Source organism: Rattus norvegicus, chromosome 5 (assembly GCF_021556685.1).
Source record: "Rattus norvegicus strain SHRSP/BbbUtx chromosome 5, alternate assembly SHRSP_T2T, whole genome shotgun sequence".
Classification (NCBI taxonomy): domain Eukaryota; kingdom Metazoa; phylum Chordata; class Mammalia; order Rodentia; family Muridae; genus Rattus; species Rattus norvegicus.
Window position 1 is genome coordinate 35,071,623 of NC_141538.1, and position 13,745 is coordinate 35,085,367.

General features: G+C 38.1%; 1 long non-coding RNA gene across 1 annotated transcript in view; it reads left to right on the top strand.

Moving 5' to 3' along the window:
* Positions 1–953: 953 nt before the first annotated feature.
* Positions 954–13,745, top strand: part of LOC148005692 (uncharacterized) — a 43,779-nt gene continuing 30,987 nt past the window's right edge. Inside the window, exon 1 of the long non-coding RNA XR_015620160.1 lies at positions 954–1,079. This is a non-coding gene — a long non-coding RNA (uncharacterized LOC148005692). The remainder of the gene's footprint in view (positions 1,080–13,745) is intronic.

Sequence of the window (13,745 nt, forward strand, 5' to 3'; positions counted from 1 at the left end):
ATTTTCTAAAGTATGGGTAGAAGAAAAGTGCAACTCTACTATTAACATACATCGTGGAGTCAGGCTTTCAATCTACTTCTGTGAATTTCTGGACAGTAGTAAGTGTGAAAATACAACCGTTCACTCAAATGTGCAGATGTAACAATAAGCAGAAAGAAAATATGTCTATCACAGCGAGCTTAAATTATAGGCTATTTTAATAGAGTACTAAAAAAGAAAAAGTTTATTTTTCAGTGAGTTTTAAGCTTTACAAAGAAGGTGAATAGGCAAGTACTAGGAAGGTAAGGGAGATTATGTTCATGCAGGAACTAAAATTAAGTGAAATTGAGCTCTACAGGGAAAGCCTAGAAGCTTCACCGTTAATTGAAGAACTATTGCCAGCAGTGGATGGCAGCTGGGGAAGAGGAAATCTCCTTCCTTCCTTCCTTCCTTCCTTCCTTCCTTCCTTCCTTCCTTCCTTCCTTTCTTCCTTTCTTCCTCTCTTTCCTTCTTTCTCTCTTTCTCTCTTCTCCCCCTTCTCTCTCCCTCCCGCCTTCCCTTCCTCTCACTCTTTCTTTTTTGGAGGTATGACAGTTGGCAGGCTATCCGTCATTTGGATGGTTAGTCCAGTCTCACTAACTGGACTCTCAGTTATGAAAAAGAAAACAAGAAAAAGGAAGAGGCATGAAAATGAGAGACGACGAATTTGGGAAGAAGGTTGGAAGATTGGGAGGAAGTTTTTAGGGGTGGATATGATGCATTATTTACAGGTAAGAAATTGTCAAAATATTTTAAAAAATAATAAATGATGTAGCCCATTCCAACTTGAAGCATAAACATTTTTAAAAAGTTGTGGTCCTTTTAAATGACTGTGAGGCAGAGTATAGATGCCTCTGAACAAGATAACATAGAATTGAATTCTGTGACTTCTGATCTTGCAGAGTCATGCTAGAGATGTTCTTGTCTGCAACTGCGAGACACAATGAGGCGGAGTCCAGCCAGACGTGCTCATGAATGAGTGTGCCTGTACATGTGAGTGTGAGTCCGCCCCGTATAAACATGGAGGATGCCAGTACAAGCCTCTTGCTGTTCTTGCTTAGGTAAATTGCTTTGACATCACCTTTCGGTGATCCTTGTTTTCTGCAACTAGTCAACTCCTCTTCATCCTTTTATTTCCTGGTTGTACTTTTTATTCCCTAACAGGCAAAGTCATTGCATTTGTCTACAAAAATAAGTTCTAAATGAATAATGAGATTGCTTATTTCTGTTTTTCCTGAAGATTCCTTGACTCTTTACCTTCTGTGGCAGACAGACTCACTTTCATCCGCACTTACGTTGGTAAATCTTGTGGTTCACCATTTACCTTCAGGTGAAGATATTTTCAGCTCAACATAGGTTGCTTTTCTTTTATGGTTTCTATATGCTTTATTTTTTTATTTCCTGCCTATGTTAGTTTATTAATCTAATGCAATTTAGTTATAGATTATTGTATTTATTCCAGTGAAATCACAATATAGTGAAGAATGTTTTCTATTTACTGATACTTTGGCTTCTAGAGAACTTTGGGAGCAGAGGGGATATTTGTATGACTGAGGTGTATTTAAACACAGGTTTCTTAAGCCCGTGACATTAGCTCAGTGTCTCACTGGACCTGCATGTTTGTCAGAGTAAACAAATAAGTAAGTGCAGTGCTGTCTTTAATACTGTCCCATTCAAGGTTAGTCTGAATATTTTCTAGTTTGGTCCATATTATCTGTCACAAAAGCCAATAAACAGAGACAAGCACTGAAGGTTAAAGCTGCACTTTACCCAGACAACCAGGTTCATATTCTGAAAAATATTCTTAATATTCTGAAAAAGATATGGCATCTTTACCCAGAAGCATATATGGGGTGAGAAAACAGTGTTACTCAACTGTTTAGTCCTGCTCCTCTGGTGAGATGGCTGGCCTTGACTCTGGAATTTTATGGTGTTGGTGACTTTTCCCTTTCATTTCCTCTCCCTATGTTAGGAGAGGTTCCTCTTTTTTGCCCAGTGCCATTGACTATATAGGGGAGGGTTTGAATATACGAAGGCCCCCCGTTTCTTGCAGTCCTTCAGATCTACATTCAGGCTGACATCCAGATTGAAGGTTAATTCAGAACAGGCATGTTATCAGCAGTGTCTATGTGTTCACCTAATTACATTGTAGACTTGTAGATTTTTCTGCAGAATCATGCAGAAATGTGCTGTAGAGCCTGAAGTGCCCTTGTTTGACTTCTATTTTAAAAACTTCACTATTTTATGATTATATACCTATATCTCTATCTATCTATCTATCTATCTATCTATCTATCTATCTATCTATCTATCTATCTATAATCTGTGTGTGCGAGAGAGAGAGAGAGAGAGAGAGAGAGAGAGAGAGAGAGAGAGAGAGAGAGAGAGAGAATTTATAGCGACCTGGAACTGATCATTTGATTAAGTCAGCTTTTTAAAATAAATTTAAAATTTATTCTTTTCTCATAAATTACATCCTGACTTCACTTTCCCCTCCCTTCTTTCATTTTGTTTCCCCCACCCCATTTACTCTGACTCTGGCTCTCTTCATAAAAGGGCAGACCTCACATGGATCTCAACCAAACATGGCATATCAAGTCGTTGTAAGACTAGGCGTCTTCCCTCATATTAATTCTTGTTGGAGCAACCCAGTATGAGAAAAAAAATCCAAAAGCAGGCAAAAGAGTCAGAGATAGCTCCTGTTCCCATTCTAAGGAATCCCATAAGAAGACCAACTAAAGCCAATTCTTTAAGGGCAATTCTATTTCCACTTGATATTTCATCTGTGCATAAACTGTATACTTAATTGTTATTAACAGTATAATTCATGTAAACTACTAAAATGAAAGTACAGTAATAACCCTTTTATTAGAGTTTAAAATAATTATTTTCAGTTTTCTTTCTTAGAAACAGAGAATTGTCAATAACAGTAGGTGTCACTGTAGCAAAGGAAGCCAGGCATTAAAGATGCTTTTTCTTTCTTCTTCTAGGAAACATCACATTTTACAGGAGAAATTATAGTCTAATTTGTTGAAGCTCAATGTATCGATCTCCCTACGTTGTAGAAGGCTGTTTTTATTTAAACTTATATCTGACTTGGCTCCAAACATCTTTGATATAGAACATTTGCATCCTTTTTGGGGAAGTAATTCTCATTTTTACAAACCAAGTTTTATGAGTATATTTTAAATTTTTATATTCTAGAATTTGAGCCATTTATTTTTAAATATTTATTTTATTTTTTAATGATGTGTATGTGTCTGTGTGTGGGTACGTGTACATCAGTGCAGGTGCTGATGGGGGCCAGAGATGTTGGGTCTCTTGGAGCTGGAGTTAAGGTGGCCATGAACCATCTCTACGGGTACTGGGAACCAAGATTCTTCTCAGTACATGCTTTTAATCACTGAGTCATCTCTACAGCCCTGAGTCATTTACTCTTAGTAAATGTTCAAGAAAAATAATTTGATGACATATATTTCCCTACTAAAATGTCATTAACTATATAATATCTTTGTATAAGAAGAAAGAAATGGAAACACCTACCTTATAAAATGAACGATAAGCATGAAATCAACTTATTACTTTATGGGATCATTAACCTTGTACTGGTTATAGTAGTTACCAGATGCACATGTGCGTGGAACTACTGATGCTTTCAGTCTAGTAGATACATTACAGGTTTCTACACATTTTGAATTTTAGATTAATTTTCCAGGGTATGAGTCATAGCATTTTGAGTTTATAGGCAGATAAACCTCTGTGAGTCCACCTCAGTCTTTTCTTAACCTGTTTGATATCTTTCACATTGTAATCTATTTTGATTTTCAGCTTACGTATTTGAGAGATATAGATGTCCCCATAGACTACAAAGACAAACATGGCTTTGATCTGGTCAAGAAGGATTTTATATCTCATTATTTGTAGAATCTTTTCAAGTCATACCTTCTACAGCCCATTCCTGCCCCCCTCTGTATCTCGTCCTTGTTACTCTTGCCTGTCTCAAACATCAGAACTTACACTGTGTTGGTTTTGCTTATGCTCTTGTCTTTCATTATTTACTTCTATTGACCAATCTTCCTAAAATGTACCTCTTTTATCTCTTCCTTTGTAAACTCATCTATATTTTAAGACCTAGCTAATTAGCTTTCTTCAAGGCTTTCTTGCTGCTGTCTGGGGCAAGGTAGTCCTTTGTAATGTTTCTGCAAACTTTGAGCAGTCTTTTGGTTTGACCTTATTTTTTTTCATAATTCTTCACTGATGGCTCTTTTCCACTTACACGGTGCTCTTCCAGTGTTTCAATTTAACTGTCCAATGTGCTCATAGTGATTTGACTGGTCATTTGGCTGATACAAGTTACTCAGCACTACTGTGGGGGAGATCTGTCATTCTGTAACATGTTAGTGTTGATGTTCAGAGTCCAGTAGTAGAGTACCTCACAGTCTAGGTGCAGAGCCATTATAAAGCCTCACTCTTGTGTATTGGAAAGAGAGAACTGCATTCATCACTTTGTTCAGGTTTGACTTAGGTAATGATATCAGGGACTTACTCAGGCATATATTGATGGATGTAAGGGCTTTCAGATCGTTCTATCTTGTGCTGCTTCTCCTCTACACACCCCCAACATTTACAGCTTGGCCTATTCATTTAACTAATGATGATATGATGGTACACAGTTTTGTGGTATTTCTCCATTGCGATGTATTTTAATGTGACTCTTAACCTATGTACAATTTTACATTCTTCTTTGTGAATAGGGATCATATAATCATGAGTGTACTGTTTATTAACTTTTTGAGAATTTATTATTCAGTCAAATTCTTTTTCTTTTTGTATATTGTATTTTTGGGGTTGTGCTTAGGCTAGTCACAGAAACAGACTGGTTTAATGACAGAGACAACGGACTGGGAGGCTCTCCAGGTACCTACTGTTTTGAACTGAGGACTGGAGAACCAGACTTGGAATAGAAAGGCAGTTCTCAGAAGTAGTATACTGCCGGACAAGGTTGCATATGAACCAACACTGGAAAAGAAACTCCTTCTTCTCTGTTTCTACTACCACTCTCATCAATTCCCAAGATAATCTGACTCAAGTCAGACCATGGGCTTGCATCTTGGTTCTCTTAGATTTATGAATGGGAAGAACACAATCTAAAGTCCTCCAGGGATTCCTTGGCCTTTCAGGAGACATCATATTCTCAAGAAAGAAATAGATAATTAGAGCAATTGATCAAGAAATATCATAACAGACTTCCTTTTACAGACACTTGCCTCATCAGAAGGTGACTGGACTTTTAAAAAGTTATTACTCCTTATGATTTTTGTAATATGTATACAGTAGGGTTACCTATTGTGGTGGATTCAATGATAGACAACCCTCCATCTTCTTGGGCACTAGAATTCTTGGAGTTGTTGGCTGTTTGTGGAGGCTTAGGAGGGGTGGCCTTGTTGGAGGAAGCTTGTCACTGGTCAGCTTTGAAGTTTCAAAAGCCATGCACTGTTCCCAGATTGTTCTCTTTTCCTGTTTGTAGTTTAAGATGTGAGCTCTCAGCTCTAAGCTTCCAGCTCCAGTAGCTATGCCCGATCACTGGCAGGCTTTCTTACTGTGAGGGTGAAGAGCTCTCAACTCTTCGGAACTGTAAGCACCAAATCAACTTTTCCTTTGTTTGATAAATTGCTCGATCATGATGTCTTATCACAGCAATAGAAAAGTACTTAATGTAACAATTCATAGACTTACCTGGTTATCTTATAGATTAATTTAAATAAGATAGAATATTTAAAGAGTGGCTATTACAACAACTACCATATAGTAAGCACTTAATAAATTATATCAATTATGAACTATATGAAGCAGCAATTATTTTCTTTGCCTTTGAGTAGTTGTGGTTGGAAAAGGAAAAAAGACATAAGTAACTTCATTTACTCTTCACTTCTACCTTGGAATTAAGAAGAGATATTTTTATTATATATCTTTGAGAAGTTAATAAGTCACACAGCTTATAAATGGCAGACTGGAGTTTTGAGACAGCTTTTCTTAGATCCACTGCTCATTAACTTGGGGAGATAAATAATGTGAAGTCTATGGTAGTTATATCAATTCTAATTTGAAAGTTTTACTAAGACCAACCTGATATTACAGTTACTATTGGAAAATATCAATATAATCAATGTATTTCTGGTTTTAGATGATTGCAGTATAGGAAGAAGGGTGAACATATGAAGACATTATATATATATATATATATATATATATATTACATAACTGAAATTCAAGATAATGCAATAAATACAATGTTTTAATGTTGTTCCTTTAATAAGCATAAGTCGAAGGGTCTGGGCTCTGAATAATAAAACAATAAACAACTACCCTCAGGGGTTTATATGCTGCTGTATAGAATCAGACAATCAGTACACACATCAAGAAATTTAGTCATGGAGAGTCTTCTAAAGAAAGGGCAGAGGGAAATTGGAATAGGTGTGCTCTTAAAGGGAAGTTGGCAGAGGGCAGTTTGTGTGGGAAGTTGGTAGAGACTGTTTTTGATGGAGGGTGCTTCTGAAGATTTAAGTGGTCAGGTGTGTTCAGATGTATGTGGCATGTACTCCAAAGAGAGGAGTATCTGGGGCAAGGACCAGGAGTTAGGCATGCACTGGGGGGCTTTAAAGAGTCAAAGTAAGCCTGTGTAAAAACAGGGAGGCCAGCATTCATCTGTCTCTATAGGGGGGGGGGTCAAGATATAAGAGCCTTGTACTCCACATTGAGAGTGTATAGCTCAGTATTACAAGGTTATTAGAAGACCTTAAAAAAGGGAAAACATTCACTAATTTTCTTTGTAAAAATGCTCATACAATGCTTATCTTGGGTTGTAAGCAAAGAAGGAGTAATAATAATTTGGGAAAGTTAGAGAGGCATGGATAGAAGGAGTGCTTTGGTCAGGAAACCCATGGGTTAATTATTTCAGAACAATGGGACACCATGATCTAAGGCTGAGAGATTAGGGTTCATGAAGTATGTTTGACAACAGAGTTGTTTCCTGTGTGGCAGGAGCATTTGATGCTGAGAAGGACACTATGAGAGGAAACAAGGGAAGAAGTAGGCTATCAGGATATGTAGATACCATTCTGTAGGCACATAGAGATGTCTGTTTTAGACAGACATTGCTGGGATCACATGAATGATGCAGAGGCAGTAGGGAGTCCATTGAACCTCAGTTCCTTCACAACGTAGGTCAGGTGAGCCATGTTGAAGAGCCACTACACACACACACACACACACACACACACACACACACACACACACACACACACGCATCTATGACGTAGATAGAGACATAGATAAGAGCTATGGACACCGGGAGCTGTCACCTTCCTGCATGAACTGGGGGTAAGTGATATGAGTAAGAAACAACTGAAGATGGCTGCAAGACAAGGTTCAGATGGCTGAACTTTTCAGAGAGAGGAAGCTTGGAGGACAGAAGCTGTGACTGAGTTGGTATGTGAGGAGTTGGCAGGGTTCCTATAAATGTTCCCGAGAGCCTATTGGGAAAGCATTCCTGGGAGTCCAGGAAGTTTGGCCTTTGAGAGCACACCTATTCCAGCTAATTTCTTATAATCTGTGAAAAATGTTGTGAATTTTTAGATATTTGCTATTTTCAAGAAGACGGAAGTTTCACAAGTGTTTGTCAGAACCAACTGGCATTTCCACCAAAGGAAAAGTTTGCATCTTCCAGAAACAGAATGTTCAGTAAAAGAAAAAGCTAGTTGATGATTTCTACTTCCTTTTCTTGTTTTTGGAAGCTGAACTGTTAGACCTGTTCAGGGCTGAGGAATATTATAATATCACCTTAGTGTCTCCAAGAATGTTATCTTGTTAAAATAGCCCCTCACTAAAATGAAAAGATAGACCAGTCCTGGTGTTCCTGTAGGAGGTAATAGGAGAGAGTAGGAGGATGCAAACATTTTCTTAAAATGTTTTTTTTTGACTATTTTGATAGTTCTTACGGAATATCAGATACAAAAGAATAGGCCTTGAGGGTGATATAAATTGCTAAATAAGAAAAAAATAACTATAACAATAAAAGAGAAAGTGAGTCCATAAGCACTTAAAGGATTGCATTTGAAATAAACTGTTCTCTGTTGTACCAAGCTGGGCATCTGAAAAGCAAGGGGTGGATTTCATGTTCAGTACCAATCTCTGAATGAGTAAGAACGTACTCCTTCATTGTTATTTTCCCCCTACATCAAGAGGGACATTTTACACACATTTTTCTCTCTTGAACCAGACAGTTTCTTCCTTGCTAATTTGAGGTATAGAGCCAGGCTTTCATGATACTGCATTTACCATCAAAGGCCATTTTTAATTGCTATCTCTTGTGTCTTAGGCTGCGTCATCACCTATCCACTGTGACTCAGCCTGGGTCTAGGCACTGACTCATGGAGCCCCGCATAGACAGGAACTAGTGACACAGACTGAGTGTCAGATTATGCCACAGGAAACCAGGCAAGAGAAATGAGGCTTCTATTGCCAAATTCCTCTTTGACCTTGATGCAGTCTAGAAAAAATGAGTTATTCTAAAGGATCAGTTCATTTTTCAGTTTTCATTGTTATCTTTACAGTGACTATTAACTTCCTGGTTTATATGCATTTATTCAATTTTGTTTTGGAAGGACATGGGGTATAGAGACATGCATTTTTTTGTTTTTGTAAAATCATTCCACTGTAGTGAAGATAGCTCAGGCTGTGGAGATCTTATGTACTGGTCACTTGGCCTCTGATTCAGCAATCATAGTCAGTAAATTCCTTTTCCATTTTTCTATGGTCTTTGTATTTCAGACCCACTGTCAGGTACTTATTTACTCCTGCAAAGCTCTATTGGACAATGCAGTTGGCTCTGCTTTGCAGGTTAGGGACTGTCAGTTTTCCAAGGACACACCGCCGAGAAGAAATGAGCTTGAGATCTGACCTGTGCTGATCTCTGCTCAGAGCCACTCCTTCTTCAGCTTCTTCCTAAACTTCTTGTCTGTAAATTATGGTTGTAATAACACCTGCCTTCAGGGGTGTTATATAGAATAAGAAATAGAGCCATGAAGTAAACAGGACTTTACTTACTACATGTTAGCCAACCAATAAGGGACTGATGCTGTTACTAAAGCTAATGAAGAAAAATCTTACCTAAAGTGCTCACAGAAATGAAGCCCTTGCTGGAACACCTCTGACTCTTCAGTGTAAATGAGTATGATGTTACCGACTCTAGAAACATTTGGAAAGGAAGTCAACCAGAAGAATCAGTCTCTAGTTGTGAAATGTCAACTACTCTAACATCTGGATGGGAAACAGTTTTCTTTTTCATTTTAAATCATGTAATATTTCCTACACCACTTCATATCAACCCCATAGAACTTTTACTCTATAATGTTTTCCCTAGTGAAGATAAGCTTGTAAGCATCAGTAAATATAGCCTGGATTCAAGGTGGTAGGGGAAAGCTGGCCTTCCAGAATAAGTGTGGAAAACAATACCTTGGGGCAACGATTCTATTTTACCTTCGGTAAATGGCATCTAGACAAATACTGGAACACACAACAAAGCTAGAAGAGAGACCTAGTGTTTTATAAGAATAACAGCTGCAAGGAAAATGTTCTAAAAAATTCTTAGCTATGATATAAAGCAGAATAAAAAGAATGTGGCTTGGCCATTTGCTTTGACTTTTATGTCAATTAAAGAGAGGTGAAGATATATTTTTTTGATGAGAAGGGACATCAAGGTAGAGCTTGAGTTTTTGTGCCCGAGTGAAATATTGCACTACTCTGTTTTTAATCCTTTACTGCCTGGCACTGTACCCAAATCCTCTGCATGTGGGCACACACCACTGTAACTTGGAGCATCCCTGACTCTCATCGCTCCTACCTTTCTCTTCTTGAGGCATAGTCTCACTAAGCAGCCCTGGCTGGCCTGGAGTTTGCTATGTAGATCAGCTGGCCTCAAACTCACAGAGATCTGTCTGCCTGTTTTTTGGAGTCCTGGGATTAAAGGCACGGGACATCACATGCAGTTTTTTTCTCACCTTTTAATATTTAAAAGGTGGGTGCAATTCTGTTCAGAGGTGGCACTGGTAAACTGATTTTGAACTTGGACATTTAATGATAGAAATGCCTACCAGGAGCAAGGTTGGTCATCAGGGCAAATGGCTCATATAGTCTGTTTCTTGCGGACTTCTCAGCTGCATTCCTATGGGAATTCATAGTCCCTAAAATCAAGAGAAATGAGTAATGACAGATGCCCATCTTGCTCTGTCTGGTGGAAGATCTAAGCGCAGCTGGACATCTTGATGGAGATAATCACATGATTGAGTTTAAAGCCATATAGGAAGGGAGAGGGACCAGAAAAAGTACAGAAGCCATGCCCTGGTATTTTTCCAGCACAAGTTGAAAGGATTTGATTGCAGTGAGATTCAGGAAAAGAACAGCACTTAGAAAACTGTTTTTCGAAATATAATGTCATCTGTTAGGACTGGCAACCAAAGACTACAGAGTACAGACTATCAAGAGAATGACAGTACAGAAATTGCCTATCTGATTCTTACAGCAGCTCTACAGGACATTCTTATTATCCTCTGCTATACATGTTAAGACCAAACTTCACAGAGGTTAGCAAGTCACCCACTATCAAGTCGTCACTAGTGGCTGAACCTCAACTGTGTTTCTTGTTACTTAGTACCTACCTCAAAGATTGTTGCAAAGTGCTGGAAAAAAGAAAACGATAAGTGTCCCTGTTCAGTCTAGTGGGTAAGCAGTTTCACTTTGTATACTGATTAATATCTGGATTTATATACATTCAATTTTTACAATAGTTTTCTCTTTACATTTCCTTGATATTGTGTGTATGAGATAGGATTCAGTGCATATAAACTGATGATTTTTTTCTGTGATACACTTCATTATAAGTTAATCAAATTCCTATAATGGTAACCTAATATGAGTCCGTTTAAGTATTCAGATTCATGTATTCACAAAAGAACTAAGATTTGTTTTATAACAGACTCTAACAGATCTAAGACACCTATGGAAACAGAAAAGGGGAAGATATAGTTTCCTCAGTGTCTAACATTTATGAAATGACTTAGATATAAATCACCTGATATGGGAAAGAGAAGCAAACTAACATTTTTAGACTAAGTCTAGCTTGACCCTGGGAGTGTGTATTGTCTGTGCCTTTAAAAACTCTTATCTAACCTGTCTCCAGGAGTGATTATTAATCCTTTATCTAGAAATAAGGAAATTGAGTCCAGAGTGAGTTCACCATCTTCACAACCAGCAGATAGTGAGACCAGCATTGGTGACCAGAATATGATAGCGAGTCCTTGCAATTCAAGGCCCCTCTTTTACTATTTCACACACAGACTGCTTTGTAAACAATACACAGCACCAAAATGGTAAGGTGTCAGTAACTCCATTAGAACAGGAGTTCTAAGCAATTAGGGCTTAGCTTAGAAATGTTCTGGAAGGGTCCAGACATATGAACAAGTATTACAGCTGGACTCCTATTAGAGCTATGCCAGATGAAGAACTGCTTTGGTTGCTTCCTGAGCTGTCTGAGGAATACGGAGGATGGGCAAGCAGGACTTTCCTAGGGAAGTTAAATTAGAAATCTGCTGCTGCTGTGATTGCTCCTGGGTGATCAGGAAGCTGGAAAATGGATAATATAAACATTTTGTAGAAAAGCCTAAGACTTTTATGACAGCAGCCACAGCCTCAGCCTCAGCCTCAGGCGTAGCCACACTTGCAGCAGCAGCAGCAGCAGCAGCTGCCACCTCCAAGGGTCACAGGTAGATAGTTCTGTGCCTCAGTTCTATCTTCTACATGTTGCCTGAGCGTGGTGAACGGGATTGAGCATAACTTGGCTATAGTGTACTAGTTGCAAGAGAATTGGGGAAAGTATGTCTTAGTTTTCTACTTTCTCAACTAGAAAGGAGAAAGTATAGACATTCACCCCGTCATTCCACAAAAGGTGACACTACTAGTTGAAATTTGTAATAATTATAATAATCAAGATCTGGTCTTTCCAACTTAGTAGACCACAAAATGGAAAGATAACTTAATGTTGTGATGTTTATCTAATTTTGTAAGTTTTTTTTCCTTCTCGATATCCACAGTCCTCTCCTGACTGAGTAGGACCTTTGCTTTCCACACGGTTCCTGCTTTTTAATCAATGCACAAAGCAATTCACAGCTAACAGTGGTTTTGTGGTTCACTGGCTGTACCGAAATGTAGAGCTTTAGCAACTATGAACTTTGACATGTTTATAATGGAATTTAATCTGAAAATATGCAAGAGGGAGGCTTTCGGGTATAATTTATAATCAGACTAACTTTCATGGAGGTGTTGAGCAGCCTATAAAATTAATTGTTGGCCTTGGATTTTGAGGTTAATTTTGTTCTCCTTCAAGAGACATAGTGATCTCAGTAGTTGAGCTGAAGGTTGAAATCTCAACTCCTTTAAAGGGATGCCTTATGAATTTGTATTAGTACTAAATCCAGCAGAGACATAGCATAATTAAAACATATGTAATTCCACTTTTAAATGCAAAGCGACACCCAAAATTGAACCTTACAAAGGACCTTTGGGTAAGCAATCTGTTGTGCCACAGCTCACATTGTCAATGGCTTTGTTGTTATTATTAGTTTTTACATAAATAAGCACATTTATTTAATATTTTTATTTATTACTTTTGCGTGTTTTTTTTGCCTCCATGCGTATGTCTATGCACCACACATGCCTGCTTGTTGATTTCAAAGGGTGTCAGATATCCTGAAAGTGGAATTACAAACAGCTGTTAGCTGGCATGTGGGTGCTTGGACTTGAACCTGGGTCCTCTGGAAGTATCTAGGGTTCATACCTGCTGAGTCACCTCTCCATCCCAGTGCTTTGTTATTATTTTTGTTATAATTTTTCCAAAACTGTACGCTTTTCTGAACTCTCAAAATATACCCTCTTCTGTGTTCACCCTTTATTCCTTAACTCTCCACCTCTCAGTCATACTATTTAGTGGCATACATTACTTCTCCTTGAAGGAATGCAGTTCTTAGAATCAAATAGCAATTTCATACGCCTCACTTGGACTTAGGTTTATGGGCTTTAATCAGCATTGGAATATTTCTTAGTTTTCAAAGCACTTTTATGTAGACCATAACCCATAAGCAAGGAAAAACACTACTGTTCAAATGGATGATGTATTCCGCAAGTACTTAAAAAAAATTCAGCTTTCAAAAGAGTCCTAGAAAAGACCTGCACAGTAACTTGTGAATTACACAGTGGTAAAAGATGATTCAATATTTTGTACTCCACAGCTTGAAGTGTACTTCAGTTTTTATTTTAATTTTCTTATGAATTTTCCTTGATATGATTGTCAAAATAAAATTTCTATGGGAACTTAAATGTTAATCAGTGACAAGAGACAAAAATACTTAAGGGAAAAAATCATCACATTACTCAATTACATTCCAGATAAGAGCCTAGAGTGGTCTTTTTACACAGTGGAGGCATTTTGAGTGCTATCAGTGTCCTGGCTATGGTGTATGGGTATTGGATCCTAGTGCACTGTGTATTGGTTCTTTCTCCATGAATCTGTCTGCCTTTATAAGTGCCATTGAGGCAACTGAGTCTATCTTGGTTTGTCAAGTTGTCTATGAATGTCCGTGAGGAAAAGGATGACCCTGTGTTCACCCCTATCTCAA